A 23878-nucleotide genomic window follows, 5' to 3' on the forward strand; every position below is an offset into this window, starting at 1 on the left:
CCAAAGTGCTAGTGTTTTAGTAGGTGTTGACATCAATGACAAAACCATACCAAAATACCAACAATAATTATACTATAAATCACTTCTATGATGCTAATGAATAAGTTTCAACTCTCACCATCAAAGATCCAAATCCTGCATGCAATGTTGTTACACATCATAGCAAGATTATCATTCGAGCAGCACCACAAGGAGCAACACCCCTGCCCAAGCAATATAATCTTATGGAGAAATTGGATAAAATGCCCACCCTTATTTCCATATTAGAGCTTTTTCTCTTATCCCCCTCACACAAAAAAATCTTAGATCAAGCTCTTCGAGAAGCGTTAGTCCCTACCAACCTCAACACTGATCAATTTCAAGCCATGGTTGGTAGTCTCAAGTCATCACTATGCCTCACTTTTTATGAAAGTGGCAATACTTCCTTCCAATAACCCCATAATGTATCCCTTCACATTTAAGGATTTGTAAACCAACATAGAATCAAGTGAGTCTTAATTGACAAGGGAGTCATCTTGAATATATGCACCTTGCAGTTGGTCACAGTACTGGGTTATGTCATAGAATCGGTAGATGCTAGCAAAAAGATAACCATTATAGCCTATGATGATGCAAAGCATTCTTCCAGAGGAGTTGTTGTATTACCTATCAGAGTGGGGCTAGTGGTGAAGCATATAGTTTTCCAAGTTCTAGACCTTCCTTTGTCATATAATTTCTTGTTAGGAAGACCTTGGATACATTCCATGCAATCTATTCCATCCACCTATCACCAATGTATCAAGTTTCCCCATAAACAGTGTAGAAATCACAATCATTGGCGATGTAAATCCATTTGTGTATTGTAATAATGTTAACCATCAGCCAGAGATCGTTGTACCTAACAGTAGAGAAGTTATCCCTTCCACATCATATGTTAATCCAGCATCTCTTTCTAGCTCAATCAACCCTAAAGCAAAGCAAGAGAAGTTGAAAATAAAAATGGCTGAGGAAGGTCCCGGGGAATATAATCTTAGCCAACTCTTTTGTGTTGGACAATTACTCACATCCCCTAGAACTCATGGAAAACCTCAAAGGTTGCTTCAAGCACCACTGGCCAAGCAAGAATGCACTTTAGCACAATTCATCCCTGGTAAGAGTCAGGAAGAGGAAACCATGGATGAGGACTTGGTAGAATGGATCTATAAAGACCCTATCAAGAGCCCAAAGGCTAAGCTTCCCACTGACAAAATATGACAAAGGCCTCACTATCATGCAAATAATGGGCCATGATGGGCAGAGTGCTTTGGGACATTGCAAACAAGGACGACATGAGCCCTTACAACTAGAGTTGAAACCCAAAGATAAAACTGGAGTAAGTTTTCAAAAGGAATCTCTTCCTAAGCTTAGATTCAAAGGAAAACCCAGTAAACCTGTGTATCGGCTTACTCCAAAGAGGCCATCCTTGATTATCTTTGTAGCACCAACAAAATTGATAATCCCATCAGTAGCATCAGTATCACCAACTGCACCCACAAAACTGATAATACCATCACTAGTATCAGTAACACCAACTATACCAATAGCACTGATACTCCTAGCAACAACATCAATAGGACTCGGATTGGCTATTCAATGGCATCTAAAAAAGCTACAAGTATATGGAGATTCCCAGCTAGTCATCTGACAAGTCACCGATGAATACCAAACTAAGGATGATAAGCTCATGCCATATAAAAGGATGGTGGATAGTTACAAAGATTCATTTACAACTATTACATTTGAGCAAGTACCTAGCAATCATAATCAAGTTGTCGACGCAATGGATACAATTACATCTCTCCTGGATCTTCCACAAAATTTGACACTCCACGAGTTCTTGGTAGAACAGCTTTGGATCCCCACTTATGATATCCCTGAAACTGAAAGGATATGTTGCCTTGTCAGTTATGAATCCCCATGGTATGGTGAGTTCTTCACTTACCTCCACAATCACACACTTCCTCCCAACCAATCAAATAACCAACAAAAAACCTTCATCCACCAAACCACTCGATACACCATCATTGTCGACACCCTATACAAGCGAAGTCTTGATGGTACTCTCCTTCGATGTTTGAAACAAGATGAGATAACAAAGGCCTTGGAAGAGGTACATGAAGGAATTTGTGGGACTCACTCAAGTGGTCCTTTGCTAGCAAATAAAATCATGTGCATTGGATACTACTAGCCCTCCGTGGAAAAAGACTCCTACTATTTTGTCAGAAAGTGCAAGAAGTACCAAGTTCACGGAGACCTGATACATGCACCAGCACAAGAATTGCAACCAATCACAACACCATGGCCCTTTTATCAATAGGGACTTGACCTTGTGGGTAAAATTTATCCATCCTCATCCAACGGCTATAAATTTATCATTACCGCCACTGAATACTTCATAAACTAGATTGAAGTCATTCCACTTACCCAAGTCACCAGCAAGCGAATTGCCTCATTCATCCTTAATAACATCATCTGCCAGTATGGTGTACCCATGTCGATCATCAGAGATAACAGCCTCTTGTTCAAAAATCAGGATGTCTATGAACTCTCTGAGAAGTTTCACATCCAACACCATTTTTCCACCCCCTATTACCTATAAGGCAATGCTCAAGCTGAATCATCAAACAATAGTATATTGAGGATCCTTAAAAAGACAATCAATGATGTTGGTTGTGATTGGCACATTCGATTAAATTCAGCACTATGGGCATATCGAAACAACATTTGAACCCCTATAGGTGCAACTCCCTACTCATTGATTTATGGAGCAGAAGCCATCTTGCCTATTGAGGTTGAAATACCATCTCTATGGGTCTCTTTGCACAATCTGATAGATGATGAAGCATATCGAGTCTCCCGTCTTCAGGACTTGGAACTTCTTGATGAAAGGCGACAAGCTGCATACAACCACCTAAAAGCCTATCAGTAGCACATGAGAAGAAGCTATAATCATCAGGTTAAACCTCATACATTTGAGGTAGGTGATCTTGTTCTCAGGGAGAATACTCACAATAAACCAAATAGAGAACATCAGGGCAAGTTTGAATCCAACTAGCTGGGTCTGTATGTTATCACTGTTGTCTTCAGGTCTGGGGCATATTAGTTGGTAACTTCAAAAGGAAAACCACTAGAAGATCCAATCAATAGCATGCACCTCAAACAGTTTCATACATAAACTATGCAAAGAATCGAGCTCCTTCAATATATCAGAAAATAACAAAAACATTCAGAAAAATGTCCTAAATAAAATACAAAAAAATCAAGAAAATAGTAAAGAAAAATCATACATCCAAATGGTGAAAACCACTATGGTGGCGCCTTGGGTAAGTACGGTGGTGAAAACCTAGTAAACAAGTGGCATTCATAAAGGCTATGGCTCCATTGTCTTTCAAACTTGTTGCGATCACATCCATTGCATCCATTCATCTATCATTCAAACCATCGCTTGTTGTCGATCTGCAATCAGGGTTAGTACTTCATGTGTCTTGCATCTCGCTTTCATAGTGATATTTAACTAGGGGCAATGCTCTTAACCTACTGATGGAAGTTGATTCTACATTACTTGTGATTCATTGAGTTCCTCATTCAAAATTGGCCTTAAATATACCAAAAACATTCAAAAACATTCACAAAATCCATAAATGACACCAAACAAATATTTTTGAGCTACTTAAATGATGATCACTTATCAAATCAACCAACTAATCAAAACATCTGCACACAACCATCTTTGCGAGGATGCATCCTTCCTCTTCACAGACAAGACATGGTAACATTTTCTTTGACAAGAAAATTTTGTTTAAGCTGATAAGCACTCAGTCGATTTGTTATTTCTTTATTTATTTCTATCAGGTTCCTACACTACTCCAGGATATCCACAAGTGATTAGAGTAGTCGGGATGGCTCCTGATATCTTTTTCTCTGTTTGTTATTTGTGGATTGTTCTAATAAAGTTCAGGGGCATGTATTAATGGTGTCTACTTGGGAAGTTCACTAAGCTACATGATCATATGCAAAAATACAGTCATAGATCACTATGGTTTACTAACTACAGCATATACCTCAACCATTTGCCCATGAACCAGAATGGAGGGTAACTTTTCCTTGTCTGTGATACTTGCTTACAAGTGAAATGCTCAAACTTGGTTCCTACTACCTCAGCCAAGAATGATACTACCATGCTCGATGAGGAAAATAAAGCACTATGAATACTCTATGGATCGTCATTTCATCTCATCTGTTTATATTGCATTTTGTTGCATCTCACCCATCCATTTGCTCATTCATTGTTCATATCTATTGTTTGCATGCAAGTAATTCAGGTTTCTATGAGAAAGCATCTAATATAGTTTGTCTTGGGTACAAAATCATGATGGAGTTCTCTGATACATCATCCTAGATTTTTCAGTCCACATCTACACATTCTCACCAACTTGTATTCATATATCATAAAAGAATGGCATTATCATTAGTTGCATAAAATGCATTCAGTTCATTATCATTTACTTACATTTAGATTCATTTAGATATTCATTTAAGTGCATTGATTTATTCATCACACCAAGTGCATTTATTCTCATTTACTTGCATTTTGTCATTTCATTTAGTTGCATTAAGTGCATGTAACTTCATTCAAATACCTTTCAAATAATTTCATTCATCTATGTTCATTTAGTTACCTATTAGTCATTAATGTACATGCACTTTGTCATTAAGGTATATTTACTATGATCTAGTTGCATCTCAATCATTAAGTTGCAATCATCTCAATCATACATAATCATTCATCATCATTTAGTTGTTTAAATCATTTATCATCATTTACTTTCATTTTATCAAGAACATTCATCTATCCATTTAGTGCATTCCTTTAATCATTAAATATTCATTCATGTCATTATCATTTAAGTAGGTGCTTTTTTACCCATTTAGTTTCATCTAGATTCATAAAAAAATGCATCCATTATCCTTTAATTGCATTAAGGTGTAGTTATTCATTCTCATTTAGTGGCATTCATTTAATCATTAAAGTACATTTATTCATTAAGTGCATACATACATAACATTTGTATAAACATTTGTTCATACATTTAAGTGCATACATACATAACATTTGTACAAACGTTTGTTCATCCATTTAAGTGCATTCATCTAGTTGCATACATAAACATTTGCATAAACACTTAGATTCATCTTAAAAATATGCATCTTAAAAACATGTATAATTTTACTCATATCATCATCATCTCATATAATCAATATAAGCAAGTATAATCTATCATAACTATCATTATTCATTATCTCATCTCATCATTTAGCATACATTAATAGCATTGCAAAAGCATCATCCATCCTCTACCTGCATCCACATGTTAGCAAATCATCCATAGCATGTATCTAAGCATAACTCATAAAAACCATCCTTCATAAGAACATACATGTCATCACATACATACATATCATATCATCACAAGACATGAGATCTCCTCATATTGTTGGCATTATAACAGACAAGGAGAGATTGTTGGCATTTCAATAAGGATATTGAGAAGGTTGTTGATGAATATGGATATAACTGATTAAGGATGTTTACTATCTTAATATTATTATTTTGTCATTAATGTCAAGAAATTGATTTTCTAATTCAGCATGATGTTGCCATATCTTTAGAAGTATGATTTGATGAGTATAAAGATGTCGGTAAAAGACATAGAAAGAATGTGATGAATAAGGGGAGGAATAAATTATTCAATGGGCAACTATTACCGAGTTAGACAATGATGAGATCATGATGTTTAGATTGTTTTGATATCATACATATGTTATTGATTGATACCATACTATATTATCACGCAAAAAACCTAGTCGGTAAACCCTAAGGAACCTAGTCAGTAAACCCTAAGGTTATCGCTATCGATTAATGAAGGCAGAATGTCTACCGAGTGAAGTTTAGTATTTACCAAGTTGCAACCGAGTAGTAACAAAATGCATTGAATGAATAAAAGCATTATTTAATGAAGGAAGCTAATGAGCTGGCTATGATTAAATGATTGGTATGTTGTGCATGAAGTTTGTTAAAGAATCTATGGCAAAAGAAAATTGGCAGGAAGATCTACAGCTTAGATTGAACCGCAATACCCTAGCACAAGTTCCAAGAAATGTACGCAAGTTCCAAGGTGGGGTAAAACGTTTTCAGATTGAAGGATACATTGAACCTGGTCAAGTTTGAAGATCTGATGGCTATGATTGATCATGGGAAATGTGATCAAGGAGATTAAGCAGTTGGCGAATTGTTTATAAATAAGGAACTGTTGATAAACAATGTATGCAGGCAAGTGTATGCACAGGGATGCTACATAGTGATTACCAAGCACTGAAGCTTGAAGACCTGTTTGAATAATAGAGTATAGAGCCTAGCAGATGGACAAGATTAGTCCTATTGTATTGAGCAAATAAGAATCTGCTTTAGCATTTTTAGACGTGAAGTAGCAGATAGATTTTTATTACTGTTATTTTGTAAAGTGATAGAAAATCTCTTAACTGAGTGGACTTAACAGTCTTATTTGTAAAACCCTATAGCAAGGTGACATTCTGATTGAGTGTTTGAAATTCTTTAACAAGGTCACTTCTAACAAGTTGAAGATCCTAAAAGATCTGAGGGAAATCCATTAATTGGTTCACATCTAGAAATGTGTTTGTAATCTTTAACAGGATTTGCTTTTAACCAAGCATACTCTAGAAGAGTGTATTTCTTAGTGGGTCCAAAATACCATAGCGGTTTTTTCCTATTTGGGTTTCCACGTTAAATCCGGTGTTATGAGTGTTATGATGTTTATATGCTTTTGAGTTTGCATGTTTAGCAATTTTGGTTATATTGCTGAAGTATATTTTACCAAGGTTGAATCTGTTGTTTTTATGGAAGATTAAGTTTGTATGATTCACCCCCCCCCCCTCTCATCTTATTAGCTTGGAATCTGTACTTAACATTAAGTATCAGAACTATCAATTGGTATTAGAGCTTTGGACTCCAGAAGAAAAAGTTTAAAGGTACTTGAGGCAAAGATCCAAAGATGTATAAGAGGGATGCACCGAAGCTGAACAAGTCAAGTTTCTCTACATGGCAATAAAGGATGAAGCTACACCTATCAAGAGTTGGAGAATATGCTGTATATTATCTGGAGAATGATTTCATTACATCAAGCACCTATCCATTGACAATGGAAGAGATAAAGGCAAAGCAAGAACATATTCAAGCAATGATTGAAATAACATCTGCATTAACCAATTCAGAGTTTAATGATCTAGAAGGCTGAAATGATGCAAAGGCAATGTGGGACAAGCTCATATCTATGTATTGTGGAGATAAACATGTTCAAAGAGAAAAATTGGATAGTCTAAGAGGAAAACTTGAATCTATGAGGATGAAAGAAGGTGAGAACATAACCCAGTACAGTACAAGACTAAAGGAGATTGTCAATCAAATCAAAGGAGTAGGTGGAACTATTGAAGAAAAGGATATAACAAGTAAGTTGTTAAGAACCCTTCTACTGGCTTATGCAATTTGAGTCTCTGCAATCAATGAATTGAGGTCTGTACCCAATATGCCAGTTTTATTAGATGCTACTATTGGTAAGCTACATGCATTTGAGTTAAGTAACTTTGATAACAGTGGGTCATCGGTAAATAAAGTTGAATCCGCATTTAGTTCTTTTCATATTGGTGAATTTGATGATTACAATGATAGAATTAGTAAGTACACTAAAGGGGATCACAGTGGTGCAAGTGAAAGATTTTGCAAGAACATGGAGGAAGTACACAAACTGTATGAGGAAATCAGAAAGCAAGAAGAGTTTGAAGCACTATTAGCCAAAAGGTTACCGAGAGGCAAAGGTAAGTATAAAGGAAAACTACCTTTGAAATGCTTCAATTGTGATAAGATAGGACATATGGCTTCTACCTATCCTGACAAAGAATCTACTGAGAAGAGAGATTACTAAGATGATAGACAGAAAGATAATCATTACAGAGGACACCGAGACTTCAAAAGAAGAGATAGAAAGTCATGCTTAATAGCCGATGAGGAATCTAATGATGATAAATTAGATGAAACTGATACAGAGGAAGTAGTTTATGTGGCTATCAAAGATGGATCAGATGAAGAAAGGTATGAATAAAAATCCCTAATATCTCACATAAATACTAATGATTCTTGGATCATAGATAGTGGATACTCACATCACATGACAAGTGATAAAAACAAGTTTGTTATGTTAGAAGATTATGATGGAGGCTATGTAAGATTTGGTAATGATGCACCATGTTCGGTAAAAGATAAAGGGTCTATAACAATTCTTGATAATGCAAGATGAAATGATGTTTATTGGGTTGAAGGTTTGAAATACAATTTGTTGAGTGTAGCACAGCTAAACAATATAGGATACCCAATAGAATTTCATAAAGGAATTGTCAAAGTTCATGACAAGCATGGAAAGTTAGCTACTACCGGGACACAAACAAAAGGTAACACATTTCACCTTGACTCAACTTGGAATAAATGTCTGTATGCAAAAATAGATGATACCTAGTTATGGCATAAAAGGTTTTGTCATGTAAATTTTGATAATCTGATCAAAATAAGCAAGAAGCATGGAGTAAGAGGTCTACCAAGTCTTGAAAAACCTGAGAATGCTATGTGCTAAGGATGCTAGATGGGTAAAATGAAAAGATCAAGCTTTACAAGTAAGTCCTACACTTCTAAGGGAATTTTAGATCTTGTGCACACTGATCTTTATGGTCCTATGAAAGTTCAAAGTTATTATGGTGATAAATATTTCATATTATTTGTGGATGATTATTCAAGGATGATGTCAGTAATGTTTTTAAAAGAAAAATCAGAAGCTTTTCAAATGTTTAAATGGTACAAGGCAAGAGTTGAAAATGAAATAGGAAGACAACTGAAATGTCTTAGGTTGGAAAGAGGAGGAGAGTTCACATCTGATGAGTTCAATTTATTCTGCAATGATCATGGCATAAAAAGACAAGTCTCTGCACCAAGAACTCCACAAAAAAATGGAATTGCTGAGAGAAGAAACAAATCTATTGTGGATTGTGTCAGAACCTTGATGATTGAAAATAAAGTGCCACAAACATTTTGGAGAGAAGTAATAAGCACGACAGTTTACACCCTGAACCGAGTACAACTGAAGAAAGGAACTTTGAAGACACCATATGAAATTTGGTATGACAAGAAACCTAATGTAAGTTATTTTAAAATCTTTGGAAGTAGATACTATGTACACAAGGATGATAGAAATGGCAAGTTTGATCAGAAAAGTGAAGAAGGAACATTTCTTGGTTATTCTTCTAGAAGTAAAGCATTTAAATGTCTGATCAAATCATCTAACAAAATAGTAGAAAGTGCAAATGTGAAAATTGATGAATTTGCATAAAGAAATGATGAAGGAAACTCCAAAGAACCAAAAGATTATAATGAATTTGTCTATGTTTAATCGACAAGTCCTACCGAGAAAGCTGCAAAAGGAAATGAAGAGAATGTCCAGTTATCGAGTGATGAAGAAGATCATACAGAGCCTACCAAGCCTATATTAGCCAAGTATGTCAGAAGACATCATGCATCAAGTTAGATTATAGGAGATAAGGATGATCTAGTGATGACAAGGAACAAACTAAGATAGAACACATGTTTGTTATCTGAATTTGAACCGAGAATAGTGAAAGAGGCATTTAACAGTGAAGATTGCATAAATGCTATGACAAAACAGATTGATCAAATCAAGAAGAATGACACATGGACACTGGTCTCAAGACCGAAGGACAAAAATGTAATTGGTACAAAGTGGATTTTCAGAAACAAGCTGAATGAAAAAGGTGAGGTCATTCAAAATGAAGCTAGACTAGTTTGCAAAGGTTATGCCCAAGAAGAAGGAAATGATTATGGTGAGACTTTTGCACCTGTGGCAAGACTTGAAGGAGTAAGAACATTGTTGGCATATGTTGCTTACAAGAATTTCAAGGTATATCAAATGGATGTCAAATCTACATTTCTGGATGGTATATTAGAAGAAGAAGTTTTTATTGAACAACCTGAAGGATTTGTTGAAGACAAGAATAAAGATCAGGTATGTAAATTGAACAAAGCTTTATATGGTTTGAAACAAGCACCTAGAGCATGGTATGAAAGATTGCACTCTTATTTAATCAAGATTGGTTTTATAAGAACAAGTGAAAATAGTAACATGTACATGAAGAATGATGAAAATGGAATACTGATCTCAGCCATATTTGTTGATGATATTATCTTTTGTAGAAATGACTCTATGTAAGAACTTTGGAAATGAAATGAGCAAAGAATTTGAGATGTCATTAATCAGTGAGATAAAGTATTTTATAGGTTTACAGATACTACAAATGAAAGATGAGATTTTCATTACTCAATCCAAGTACATAAAGGAAATCTTGAAGAAATTTGGAATGGAAGATTCAAAACTAGTAAGTACTCCTATGACTACCAACTGTAAACTATGAAAGAATGATAAATCTACATATGTTGATGAGACACTTTACCAGTCCATGATTGGAAAGCTACAATATGTTGTTCACAGTAGGCCAGACATAGCACATGCAGTAGGTATAGTTGCAAGATTCTCTGCAGATCCTAAGGAAACACACATGACAACAATCAAGAGAATTTTAAGATACTTAAAAGGCACTGAGGATTATGGCTTAGTATATCAGAAAAGAAATTATTTTGATTTAAAAGTTTATACTAATGTTGATTGGGTAGGCAACATTGATGATAGGAAAAGCACAAGTGGAGGAGCTTTCTTCTTAGGAGAAAGACTAGTGAGTTGGCTTAGCAAGAAACAAGGATGTGTTTCACAGTCAATAGTAGAAGTTGAATACATTGTTGCAGCATTGAATTGTACCAACATAGCATCGATCAAACAACTATTGGAAGGTATAAATGAGAAAGTTATTGATCCAGTAACTATATTCTGTGACAATACTAGTGCCATTAAAATTTCAAAGAATCATGTTATGCACTCTAAGACAAAGCACATCTCTATCAAATAGCATTATCTTAGAGAAGAAGCTCAAGAGAAGAAACTGGTGTTGGAGCATGTTAGCACAAAGGAACAAATAGCAGATATCTTCACCAAGCCACTACCAAGGGACACTTTTGAGTATCTCAAAAGTAAGTTAGGGGTCCTACCCCTATCTTCTACTCACTGACTGAGTTCGGTGAAAGCATCAATTCGATGACTCTATAGAATATTTTTTAGGAGTTGATGTTGATTTACACACTTTAGGATGTTTTCTAAAGGTGTGCAAGAAACAAATATAGGGAACGAGAATTGAAGACAAAATGCTCTGACCGAGACTAAGTTGACACATAACAGCATAAAATGTTCTTTACTTTTTGGCATTGTTGTCAAAGGGGGAGAAGACTGAAGAAAAGGAGTGAATACTAATGTATGGGGGAGAAGACTGATGATAGGGGGAGAGCATTTCAGCATTTCAAAATCTCACAGCAATCCGAATCAATTAGGTCAAATCAATTGTTTTTTCCATCAATGCCAAAGGGGGAGATTGTTGGTATTATAACAGACAAGGAGAGATTGTTGGCATTTCAATAAGGATATTGAGAAGGTTGTTGATGATTATGGATATAACTAATTAAGGATGTTTACTGTCTTAATATTATTATTTTGTCATTGATGTCAAGAAATTGATTTTCTAATTTAGTATGATGTTGCCATATCTTAAGAAGTATGATTTGATGAGTATAAAGATGTCGGTAAAAGACACAGAAAGAATGTGATAAATAAGGGGAGGAATAAGTTATTCAATGGTCAACTATTACTGAGTTAGACAATGATGAGATCATGATGTTTAGATTGTTTTGATATCAAACATATGTTATTGATTGTAAGGTTAATACTATACTATATTACCGAGCAAATAACCTAGTCGGTAAACCCTAAGGAACCTAGTCGGTAAACCCTAAGGTTATCGCTATCGGTTAATGAAGGCAGAATGTCTACTAAGTGAAGTTTAGTATTTACCAGTTGCAATTGAGTAGTAACAGAATGCATTGAATGAATAAAAGCATTATTTAATGAAGGAAGCTGATGAGCTAGCTATGATTAAATGATTGGTATGTCGTGCATGAAGTTTGTTAAAGAATCTATGGCAAAGTAAAATTGGCAGGAAGATCTACAGCTCAAATTGAACCGCAATACCCTAGTACAAGTTCCAAGAAATGTATGCAAGTTCCAAGGCAGGGTAAAATGTTTTCAGATCGAAGGATACATTGAACCTGGTCAAGTTTGAAGATCTGATGTCTATGATTGATCATGGGAAATGTGATCAAGGAGATTAAGTGGTTGGCGAATTATTTATAAATAAGGAACTATTGATAAATAATGTATGCGGGCAAGTGTATGCACGGGGATGCTACATAGTGATTACCGAGCACTGAAGCTTGAAGACCTGTTTGAATAATAGAGTATAGAGCCCAACAGATGGACAAGATTAGTCCTATTGTATTGAGCAAATAAAAATCTACTTTAGCATTTTTAGATGTGAAGTTGCAGATAGATTTTTATTACTATTATTTTGTAAAGTGACAGAAAATCTCTTAACCAAGTGGACTTAACAGTCTTATTTGTAAAACCCTTTAGCAAGGTGACATTCTGATTGAGTGTTTGAAATCCTTTAACAAGGTCACTTCTAACAAGGTGAAGATCCTAACAGATCTGAGGGAAATCCCTTAACCGGGTCACATCTAGCAATGTGTTTGTAATCTTTAACAGGATTTGCTTTTAACCGAGCATACTCTAGAAGAGTATATTTCTTAGTGGGTCCGAAATCCCACAGTGGTTTTTCCCTATTTGGGTTTCCACATTAAATCCGGTGTTATGAGTGTTATGATGTTTATATGCTTTTGAGTTTGCATGGTTAGCAGTTTTGGTTATATTGCTGAAGTATGTTACCGAGGTTGAATCTATTATTTTTATGGAAGATTAAGTTTGTATGATTCACCCCCCCCCTCTCATCTTATTAGCTTGGCATCTGTACTTAACATTAAGTATCAGAACTATCACATATATTGCATCACAAAAGAATACATGTATTAGAGTACTGGGATGTCAAAATATATTGGCTACCAAGAGCCATCCAAGTCACAGTCTAAAATAAAAAAGTAACAAAAGCATAGAATCTCTCAAACAACACTCTAGCTAGATGTTGCACCACCACCCCCTTCTCCCCCACCATCCTCGCCATCTTGCTAATGAAGAACCATAACGCCACCATTGTTGTAAATCCTCTGAGACTGCTCTGATCTCACCCACCGCATCTAGGAATAGCTTAGTGCTCGCTGACTAACTGGCAAAGCCTACTCATATAATTCCTGCCAATAGTTAATCTCTCCACCTGCCCACCGCATCTCCCTCAATACCTCCCCAGTCGAACGCTCTCCCTGTGCTTCCTCCAAAAATTGAACTCTATCCTACACCTCCCTCAATCTATCCACTAGACCATCCCTATCTCACATCACTATCCTCAACTCAGCCTTCCATGCAAAATGCTAGACATCCCTAGCTACAATCTTTGCCTCCCTATCCTCTAACCAATTCTAAAATAATATAATCATAAACTCTTGTAGATCCCCCTCTCCTCCACCTATGGATCCCCCTCCCATCTCCATAGGCTCTGATCCCCCCACCAATATTCCTACCTCGTGCTCTAGCTGCTCCCTGTATAAGTGGACCCTATGATAATCGTAAAGGTTTCCCACCTCTGCCTCTCCTCTGTAATCACCTCCTCCCCCACCTCCACCTTTGAATCCACCCCCTCCCCCTCCTCCTACTCCACCAAAACCTCCTCCACCACCTCCCTCTCCCCCATCTCCTCCTCCTCCCCCACCTCCATATCCTCCTCCTCTACCCCTACCTCCTCTCCTCCTCCATCGTCATCTCCTATCATCCTTAAAAGGTGGTATCAGCTCTATCAAATTTGAAATCCATGGAATTAGATGCACAGTATGATACTGTGTGTACTCCTTTGTCACCCCTGTATCCACAATCTCTAGCCTCATCTACCATGGTCTCACCTTTAACATTTGGAACTCTGTCAGGGCCTGATCATAAGGTAACACTGGTCCCCACTGAAATCTCTCCCACACTACCTATGCATACTTCCTCAAACCCCTTGGCAAACCCTGCCTCCGTCCAAACTGCCTCATCACTTTCCCTAACACCTGTCTCTCCACATAGTATGATATATAACCAATCAAAAAATGTGTCACAAATACATATGGTAGCACCTCTAAATCATCCTCCCAGGGCTCGCACTCAAGGTATGGCCTCCATATGACTGTATCTAAATCATCCATAGCCCACTGCCAAAAATCCAACTTCCCCAAATGGGGCTGGCTCATCAAACCTCCATACATATACACAAAGCGCTGATCTATCATCCTAAACCTCAAGCATACTGGTCGTGTGACTGGCAGGTGCTCCCAAGCCCAGATATGCAACAAAGTGATCCCTACCCCTAGTGATCTCACCTCTCGGTACACTACCTCATGTAAATCCCTGTATAGGTGTGCTAACACACATGGCCCCCATGCATAGTGGGTCCCCTCAGTCATCATCTACTCTATCACCTAGCCCCAACCAACAGCCAATTCATGTGAACATCAATCAGGGCAAAGCAAACCCCCAACGATCCCTAATAACATTAATGGTAGAGGCTCATATAGTGTTTCTATATCCTCCCATGCTACCAAGCTATCCTCCATACACACATCATTGGCGAATATCCTCTGCACAGTTGTTGTCCCTAGGTACCGATCATATCTAACAAGCTCCCCCTTGATCAGGATATGCAGAATTCTCCATATGTCCTCCAATGTCACCGTCATCTCTCCCATTGCCAAGTGAAACATGCATGTCTTGTTGTTCCATCACTCCGCCAAAGCTATCAATAGACCGTGACTCATCCAAATCACGGGTAGGTACATCATGTCATACAAGCTAGTCGCATAGAAGCAATCTCTTTATGCCTTCGTCAACTACTCCCGCAGCTGTTGTGTGGCGAGATGCCTCTCCCACATCTATAAAATGGGAAGATCCTCCTAAATATATCAACACTCATATCAGTTGTTTTGCTACAAACTTTCTTAATTTTCAACTTAGACTATCAACAGATACTTTGATCAAGTATCTTCGGGTCTCAATAGGTAATCGATTATGGCAAACCTAGACTACAACAGATAGTTATCATAATGAGCTAGTCTCAATGGGGTTTCTATGATTCATCAAAACAACTAATCAAATCAATCAACACAAGCATCAGGAGATAATTTCTCTAACACTGGGGCATTTTTACTACAATCGCGCTACTTTGCTGACAATAACGCTATAACTAATGCACAACAGTGCTAAAAACAACAAACATGCTACTACAACTATACGATTGTGCTAATAAATGATAAAAGTGCTACAACATCTACCCGACAGTGCTAAAATTACAATAATGCTAATACTATGACACAATTATTCTAAATGGACAATAGCGCTACAACTACTATGCTATAGCACCACTACGGCACAATAGCGCTATTTTAGGTGACAAAAGTGCTAAAACACAGTTTTAGCGCTATTGTCTTATGTAGACTTTGATGCTTGAAAAAAACATGACAAAAATGCATAAAAAGAAAAATTCAATATTTGTGTACTGTTGGTTTGTAGTCCTCTAGCCGCTGGTATTGATGAATCCACTCTAACTGGTGATCTACTATCGACACAACCATGATGACTATTGCTCACTCCTTCGCAAAAGGTCACTATCAGAGCTCCAAACTGCTAGGGAGATAGGTGCAAATGAACTTGTTTTTACCCCTTCCCCTCCATATATACCCCCCCGGCCCTAACCCTACTTCACCCCGCTCACCATCGTGGTCCCTGTGAACTTCGAAAGCCTCTAATTTCTCCATTTTAACTCCATTTTCTCTCATTCTTTCACCATTATTTCTAATTTCTTCTATTCTACTTCCCCCCAACTTCTTTCTCTTTTTCAAGAGATTGCCCGATTTTTTGAAATTTTTCGGCCCATCTCTCCAGGGGGCATACCACCCACTAAATTAACATTTATAGGGCATATTTCTTCACACCTATTTTTCTTTCTTTGAAATGACATGATAAATCGCATGGTCTCAAAGAGGGGCAAATGTAGTCACATAAATCTATCCACTTAATTAAATAAATATTTAAGTAATTTCATCCTCAAACTCTTCTCCTATTAATTAAATAAAGTATTCAATTTATTTATATTAATTCATTAAGCCACACTCTAAATCAATTAAATAAATAAAACATATTTATTTAATTTAACCCCTTTCCTCATTTAAATAAATAAATAAATATTTATTTAAATCTCCAAACTACCCCCCCCCCCCCCCACTTGCATTCTCCTACAAATGCAAGTTGCACCTATTTGGTTGAAATAATGAATTTTATTTTAATTAAAATCCTATTTTCTCTCACCCACCAAACCCACTTGCATCCTAAACCTATTCTATATTATTCTAAACCATTCCTAATTATCCTAATCACCCTCCCTAATTATTGTCACATTCCTAAGCAACTTAAAGTCACTTCTCAAAGCCTCAAAGTCTTTGAAAAACATTAAAAGCTTTATGTCTTCAACAAGTTAACCCCTAAAGTCTTCCAAACCATTAATGGTTCTGACATAACCATTTATGGATCTTACATAACCATTAATGGTTAAACTCAACTCACTCACATGGTTAGAGACTTCCCCTCTCAACCCTCATTTAACTCATGGGTCTCTTAAAGCATCCATTGCTTTGACCATGGTTATCTCCACTAGCTCTTGCACAAGAGTTTGTCCATTGGATAAAGGCATTATTCATTGGATAAAGGCTTTATTCATTTAACTCAATCCTAACCTTACCTCCTAAGGTAACCTTCATGTCATCTCAAACATTTAATGCTTCTTCCCTCTCCTCTCAAGCCATCTCATGTTGACATTTGACATCCTGGGATTGGGTTGAAAACCCTCACATGGATCATAAACCCATCAATCCTAAACCTTGTTGAGATTACTCAATCTCAATCATCCATTTCTAACTTTTTCCTATAAATAGAGCCCATTCTTTCTTCAAAAGAATCCAGAAATCTTGTATGTATCAAATTTATACCAAATTTGAGAGAGCATTTAAAAGCACTTTTCTTTGTTATTTTGGCTAAAATTAACATAGATTAATTAGGTATTTCCTCATATTTATCTTGTTTGTGTTTAGGTAATTCATCATTTTCATAATCTTGAATCTCCATAAGACATCCATAATAGTGCAAAAAGTTGAGGGCTATACTCATGTGGAACTTGGAGAGGAGAGGAACAAGGGAAGAGCAACTATGAGCATATTAGAGGGCATCTTGGAGGGTTTTGTGTCTTTCCTCCATTTTTGTGTGCTTTCCATAATCTGTTTGATATCTCTCTTGATATGCATGCTTAGGATTGTAGTTTCATTCATCTTCCATTTTTTATTGCCACTAACAACACTAACGTTTGAATCTTGTGTTTCTTGAATCATTTTCAGCATGCATCAACAACAATAACAACAACACATGTAACACCAATATTTTGACAGGGAAAACCCGGTTAAGGGAAAAACCATGATGGCAACCTACCCTCAATGAGATGATACTCTAGAGTAGTATGTGTAAATTTTACAATGAGGAATGCACATGCATTCAGGCACACTACCTAGAGCTCACTTCTCAAATTACAATGACCTAGAAGGCTCCAACCCTCAGGGTAGGTTCACTACCTTACAAAAATATTTGGATGGCGATCCGAAAAGAATGAACTACAAAAATAGAAAATGTTAATGCCTGATGACAATTCTGGTTAAGCTCAAATGTCTGCCCTTCACCAATCTTTGCTCAACACACCACACCAAAAGATGAATTCACTTGATAGCACATACACCACTCTGATAATGCAAACTCAACTATACATACCAAATTACATGCACATTACACCCATTTATACATATCATCAACCTTGACTACAAGGTCGACCAAACCCATAACACCTAATTATAAAATTACATCACACAATACATAAATCAACCACTAGACCAATAAAATGTCATAAACAACATAACATGGACCTAAATCAACTCCTCAAACATGCACCGCCACCGTAAATCTCACCAAGATCAACCGCAACACGTTACACCACCAAAATACCACATAACACAAAGAATATCACCGAACTAAGAGATCATGAAGAACTTGTATGATAATCAATGCGGACCACCAAAACAAATAGGACATGATTAGGAAACACTAACAAGCACGTTAGAACCATCTGCAATAGCTGCACCAACACCACTTATGCAAATCTTCATCAATCAACATGCTAACTCTCAAGAGCACTTAACAACAACAACTTAGATAAGAAAGATAGCTTCCGGAGTATCAAATCATGAACCATTTGAAATGAAGATACACATGAGCATCCCAAACACTCTTCCAAATCTACAACACAAGATATGATCATACCGGAGCACAACAAATCAAACACCAAAACACTGCATCACTAAACACAGAAAACCAGTCTCCATACCGGAATCCACAACTCGACCAAATCATCACATAGCATCATGGAACCAACATTGAATCAAGTATCTCTAGTTGATTCAGCATCCCAAATAGATAAACCAACCAGATCAACTCACTGCAATCACTGGATCACTAAAACATTTCTCTGCAACACCAAAGCACATGAATATGTTGACATCAATGACAACAACATATCCTAGAAGCAACAATATCCAACAATCTCCCCCTTTGGCATTTATGGCAACATATGAATGTGAAAAATAATCAATGCAAAGGAATAAATCAACATCAGCAAATTCCAACATACTCCCCCTAAGATCATAAACACAAAGTTCCAAAGATAAGGTAGTTTTTCACATGCATCTCTCTCGCTTTGATAGCAATGCCAAAGATATAAACTATTCAAGCTTCTCAACTCCTAAATGATATAATCCTTCTAGAATAAAGTCACAACTCTAAACAACATACTAACTACTCTGACTGAGTAGCAGCATCATCTCATCAACCTAGATGAAGAGATAAGACTATGAAATCCACCGGATTGATGCATCTCGATGCACTTAGTTCTCATTAGGAGGGGTAGAGGCCCCTAACTTGTCTCTCAAGTACACAAATGTATTTTCAGGCAAAGGCTTGGTGAAAATATCAGCAATCTGATCTTTTGTAGATACATACTCCAGTTTTACTTCTTTATCACTAACTTTATCCCTCAAGAAATGATACTTAATTGATATATGCTTTGTTTTAGAGTGTAGTACCAAAGTCTTGGAAATATTAATAACACTTGAATTATCATAGTAAATAATAGTATGCTCATCATACACAAATCTAATGTCTTTCAGCATCTGCTTCATCCAAACTACCTGAGTACAATTGCTAGCAACAACAATGCATTCAACTTCAGCAGTAGATAGAGATATAGCATCTTGTTTCTTTCTTGCCCATGAAACCACCAGATATGAAAATAACCTCGTTTTACTGCTCTACTGGTACTGAACCCTTTAACATGCTTAAGAATCAACATTGGAGGATAGAATTGCATGATAGTCTTCTTCTCATACTCAACCAAATTAACTCAGATAACTAGAGCCAAAAACACATCACTGAAAATAAGAAATGCTCACCAAAATTGTACATTGAGTATCATCGACAGACTTATACCAGAACTTACTCAAGACATTCAGATATCCCAAACTTCATACTAGATAGGATCAATAGGTCGAGTTGTCATCAATGACAACTCCAAAGAAATCTCATGCACTAGATATCATCAATCTTCGTCGGAGCATCACCGGAATAGTGTCTTTTACCAAAAATCTCCCCCTTTGGCATTGATGACAACACTATGAAAAATGGTAAGTGTTCCAAGACTCCAAAAACTACAAGCAATTTGAAATTTGTACACACAACTAACACCCCCTAAGAATGAGCATCATTTTTCACTGATCTCTCCTAACTCTCTCCCTCTTTGACATCAATGGAAAAGGGTAGGAATCCGCTAAAATTTAAGTACAAATGAATGCAACAATTTAAATGAATTTAAAAATGTCTGCATAAGTGACCTTCAGGGATTTCAAGTACTCATTCCATCCTCTCAGGAAAAAATCTAAAACATTAATTAGAGCATTAAACATGTATGCATGAACTTCAATACCTTTGAGATCCAAGTAAGGTGTCTATCTGGGGACTAATCAGACTCCTTAGTTCTCCCACTCTGCTTAACACTTGCTCTTTTCTATTGTTTGCATTGTGAGGAATAAACTTTTGATATGCCATTTTAACCTTTGAATACCTAACTTTGAGTTATAGTAAATGCTCATATTTAAAGTCTTTCGGATACACTGTTGAGATATACCAATAGATAGAGATATAGCTCTTTTAGTCATCTACATCACCTGCCCAATCAGCATCAATATAGGCACATAGCATGAAATCATTATTTTTCAGATACCACAACCCACAGTCAACATTCCCTTCAAGTATCTGAAAATCCTTTTAACAATAGTAACATGAGTCTCTTTAGGATCAGCTTGAAATTTGGCACCAAGACAGACATCATGCATGATATCTAGTCTAGTCTGAGTCAAGTACAACAATCCACCAACCATAGAACTATACAAGGTCTGATTCATTTTTTGAGATTCATCATTCTTGGACAACTTGCATCTAGTCACCATAGGAGTTCCAACAGGTTTAGAATTAGCTAGCCCAAATTTCTTCAATAGTTCCTTCACTTACTTAGATTGAGAAATGAAAATACCTCTACTGGTGTGATTAATCTACAATCCTAAGAAGAATTTCATTTCACCTATCATAGACATCTCAAATTCCTTTTCCATATCATTAAAAAACTTCATACTCAAATCATCACCTCCTCCAAAAATAATATCATCCACAAATACTTTAACAATCAAAATGTTATCATTCTCAACCTTAAAGTATAACTTACCATCAACGGTACCTTTACAAAATCCCAGCTTCATCAAATACTTATCTAATCTTGAATACCATGCTCTAGGGGCTTCCTTCAATCCATACAATGCTTTCTTCAATCTGCATACCATGTCTCCTTCATCTGATAAATATAATCCTTTCGGTTGCTCAATGTATAATTCCTCCTCAAGATCACCATTCAAAAAGGCTGACTTGACATCCATCTGATAAACCTTGAAATTCTTGTAAGTAGCATATACAAGCAACAATCTAACTATTAGGATTCCCAAAGATACTGAGAGGGGGGGGTGAATCAGTATCTAACCAGTATGTAGATTTACTTGATTTAAAACATGAATAGCATATTAAAATTGTGTACCGGTAAACCAGAAATAATGCAATAAACAAGAATAACAACAACCACATGAGAAGCACACCATAACATAGTATTTTAACAAGGAAACCCAGTGTGGGAAAAACCTCGATGGGATTTGTGACGCATAATATTTGCTTACTGGCCAATAAGGGAATATTACTCTTACAATAGGGGTCTGCACATGCAGGAAGGCCAAGTGCTTAGAGCTCACTACTCAATTACAAAAGAAGTCTCACTAACTTACAAAATTGGATTATATTTATCCAATGTCTTGTACTACTTTAGATTAGCATCTGCTATGCCAGATCCAGTACCGGTTTAAGCTCTGCTACATACATAAACCCTTAACCTATAATTTGCACATTAGGTCTGCATAATTTTGCCTATCTCCTTCTTACAAAATGATCTACAATGATCTCATACATATATGAGTCATATTAAAACTCACCATGTCGGCTTACAATGATTTTACAATTAATTACAAAATACATTTTAAACAAAATTCTTGTCGGCCAGGATATCGGTATTCTTCCTTTCAAAATGGTGTTCTATATGTCAATGTAGAGTTTGTCATTGCCAGTGGGGGTATTTTATCTTTCCAATATCATATGATTGCAAGGTTGCCATCAATGACAAAACCTTCAATCACCTACAATTTCTCATTGGAGTGTGCATTTGCCAACAATCTCCCCCTTTGGCATTGATGGCAACACTCATGAGAAAAATCAAAAAGTGTCCAAAAATGATATCCAAAAATAGTCTGCCAAAATTGTCTTTCCAAAACTGTATGCTCCCCCTAAGAAGATGATGTCCTTTTTCTGATCATTTTTCTCATCCCACTAATCCCTCTTTGACATCAATGACAAAGGTTGTCATTCATTGTCAGTGGAGTCCTGCCTGGATTCTTATAATCAGTGGGTTACAATCTGAAAGATATCTATCAAAACTAAATTTATGCCATTGTTGAATGTTTTGCAATCTTTTATGGCCTCTTGTGTTCTTTGCACTGTACCAGTGAGCATGTGCATTTTCTCTTCTGGCATCTTCAGTCCAGGAACCAGAGCCTCAAATATTTCTTTTCTCAAAGAACTAAGATACTCTAGTCTTGGACTAAGTCTGCATTTTAAGTCCTTTGCCTTGTCCTTTATTCCCTGTTTGTCTTTCTCCAATTTCTTGATTTTCTCTTCCTATTCTACAATTTTCTTTTCTAATTCAAAAAATGAATCTAATGTGTCAATCAGATTGTCAACAATATTATTTATTTTCTCTTGAGCTTTGCTGATCTACTTGTCAAGATCCTCTGTTAAGACATTTGTTTTGCAGGTATCCCTATACAGTTTCTTGAAGCCGTAGATTATTTCTTCAAGTTTCGGTAAAAGGGTGTCCATTTCTTTCTTGTTTTTCTTTATAATATCCTCAAAGAATTTCTCTTTTTATTTTATTAGTCTTTCCTTAAATGTATCCTCATTCATTTGATCAATAGTTACTAGGTTGCCAGTGATAAACTTAGACAATGTGTCTAGTTGACCTAAAGAATCTTTATTCTCAACACTGCACTTTGCTACTATCAATTTAAGAATTGGTATGGTATCATCAATAGCCTTATAGGCTTGTGCATTGCATTTTGTGATCTTCTTCATTGAATCTAATAAGACCTCTATTACATTAGTAGGTTTGAATTCTGTCATAGTTGTACCAAATTTTTGTCCAACAGTTTTTACAATAGCCATGCTATCGGTTGTAGTTATTTCCTTGCTTTGTTTGACCTCTGGTAGGTCAGTCTGTGTTTGTGTTTCAACAAACAAAGGTTTAGGCTTTTTAGTTTGTGTCAGTGGCACTGTCTCTGTTTGTACCTATGCTTCAACTTGTACTTGTTTTGGTTTCTCTAACCATATCTCAAAAGGTTTCTTTGAGTTTACAATTTATTGTTTCTCAGTTTGTGCCTTTGAACTTTTCTTAGCTGGTTCTTCAAATGGTTTATATGTTGTATATACCAGTTTCTCAGTTGTATCCTCTATCGGTTGCTCTGCCTGTGTAGGTTTTTCTATGTTTAACTCAACCTTTGCAGTCAGTGACTTAGTGGTCACATCTTTCTCCTTATCCTCAGTGGTCTCTCTGTCAACCACGACATTAACTTCCTGAGTATCTACATTTACTGTATACAAAATTTCTGATTCAGGGTTTGTATCTTCTACTGCAGTCTCTATACTCTTAGTGGCTGATTGATTTTTAGTGATATCTACAGGTGGAGTATCTGAAGGAGGTGGGGGCATATTGTCAGTTATTTTTAAACTTGGTGGTCCATCTACCTTTCCTTTACCCTTGTCTCTATCCTTTTGATATATTTTGATAGTTTTAGGTCTGAGTA

The sequence above is a fragment of the Cryptomeria japonica genome, chromosome 6 (genome assembly GCF_030272615.1).
Source record: "Cryptomeria japonica chromosome 6, Sugi_1.0, whole genome shotgun sequence".
NCBI classification, from domain to species: domain Eukaryota; kingdom Viridiplantae; phylum Streptophyta; class Pinopsida; order Cupressales; family Cupressaceae; genus Cryptomeria; species Cryptomeria japonica.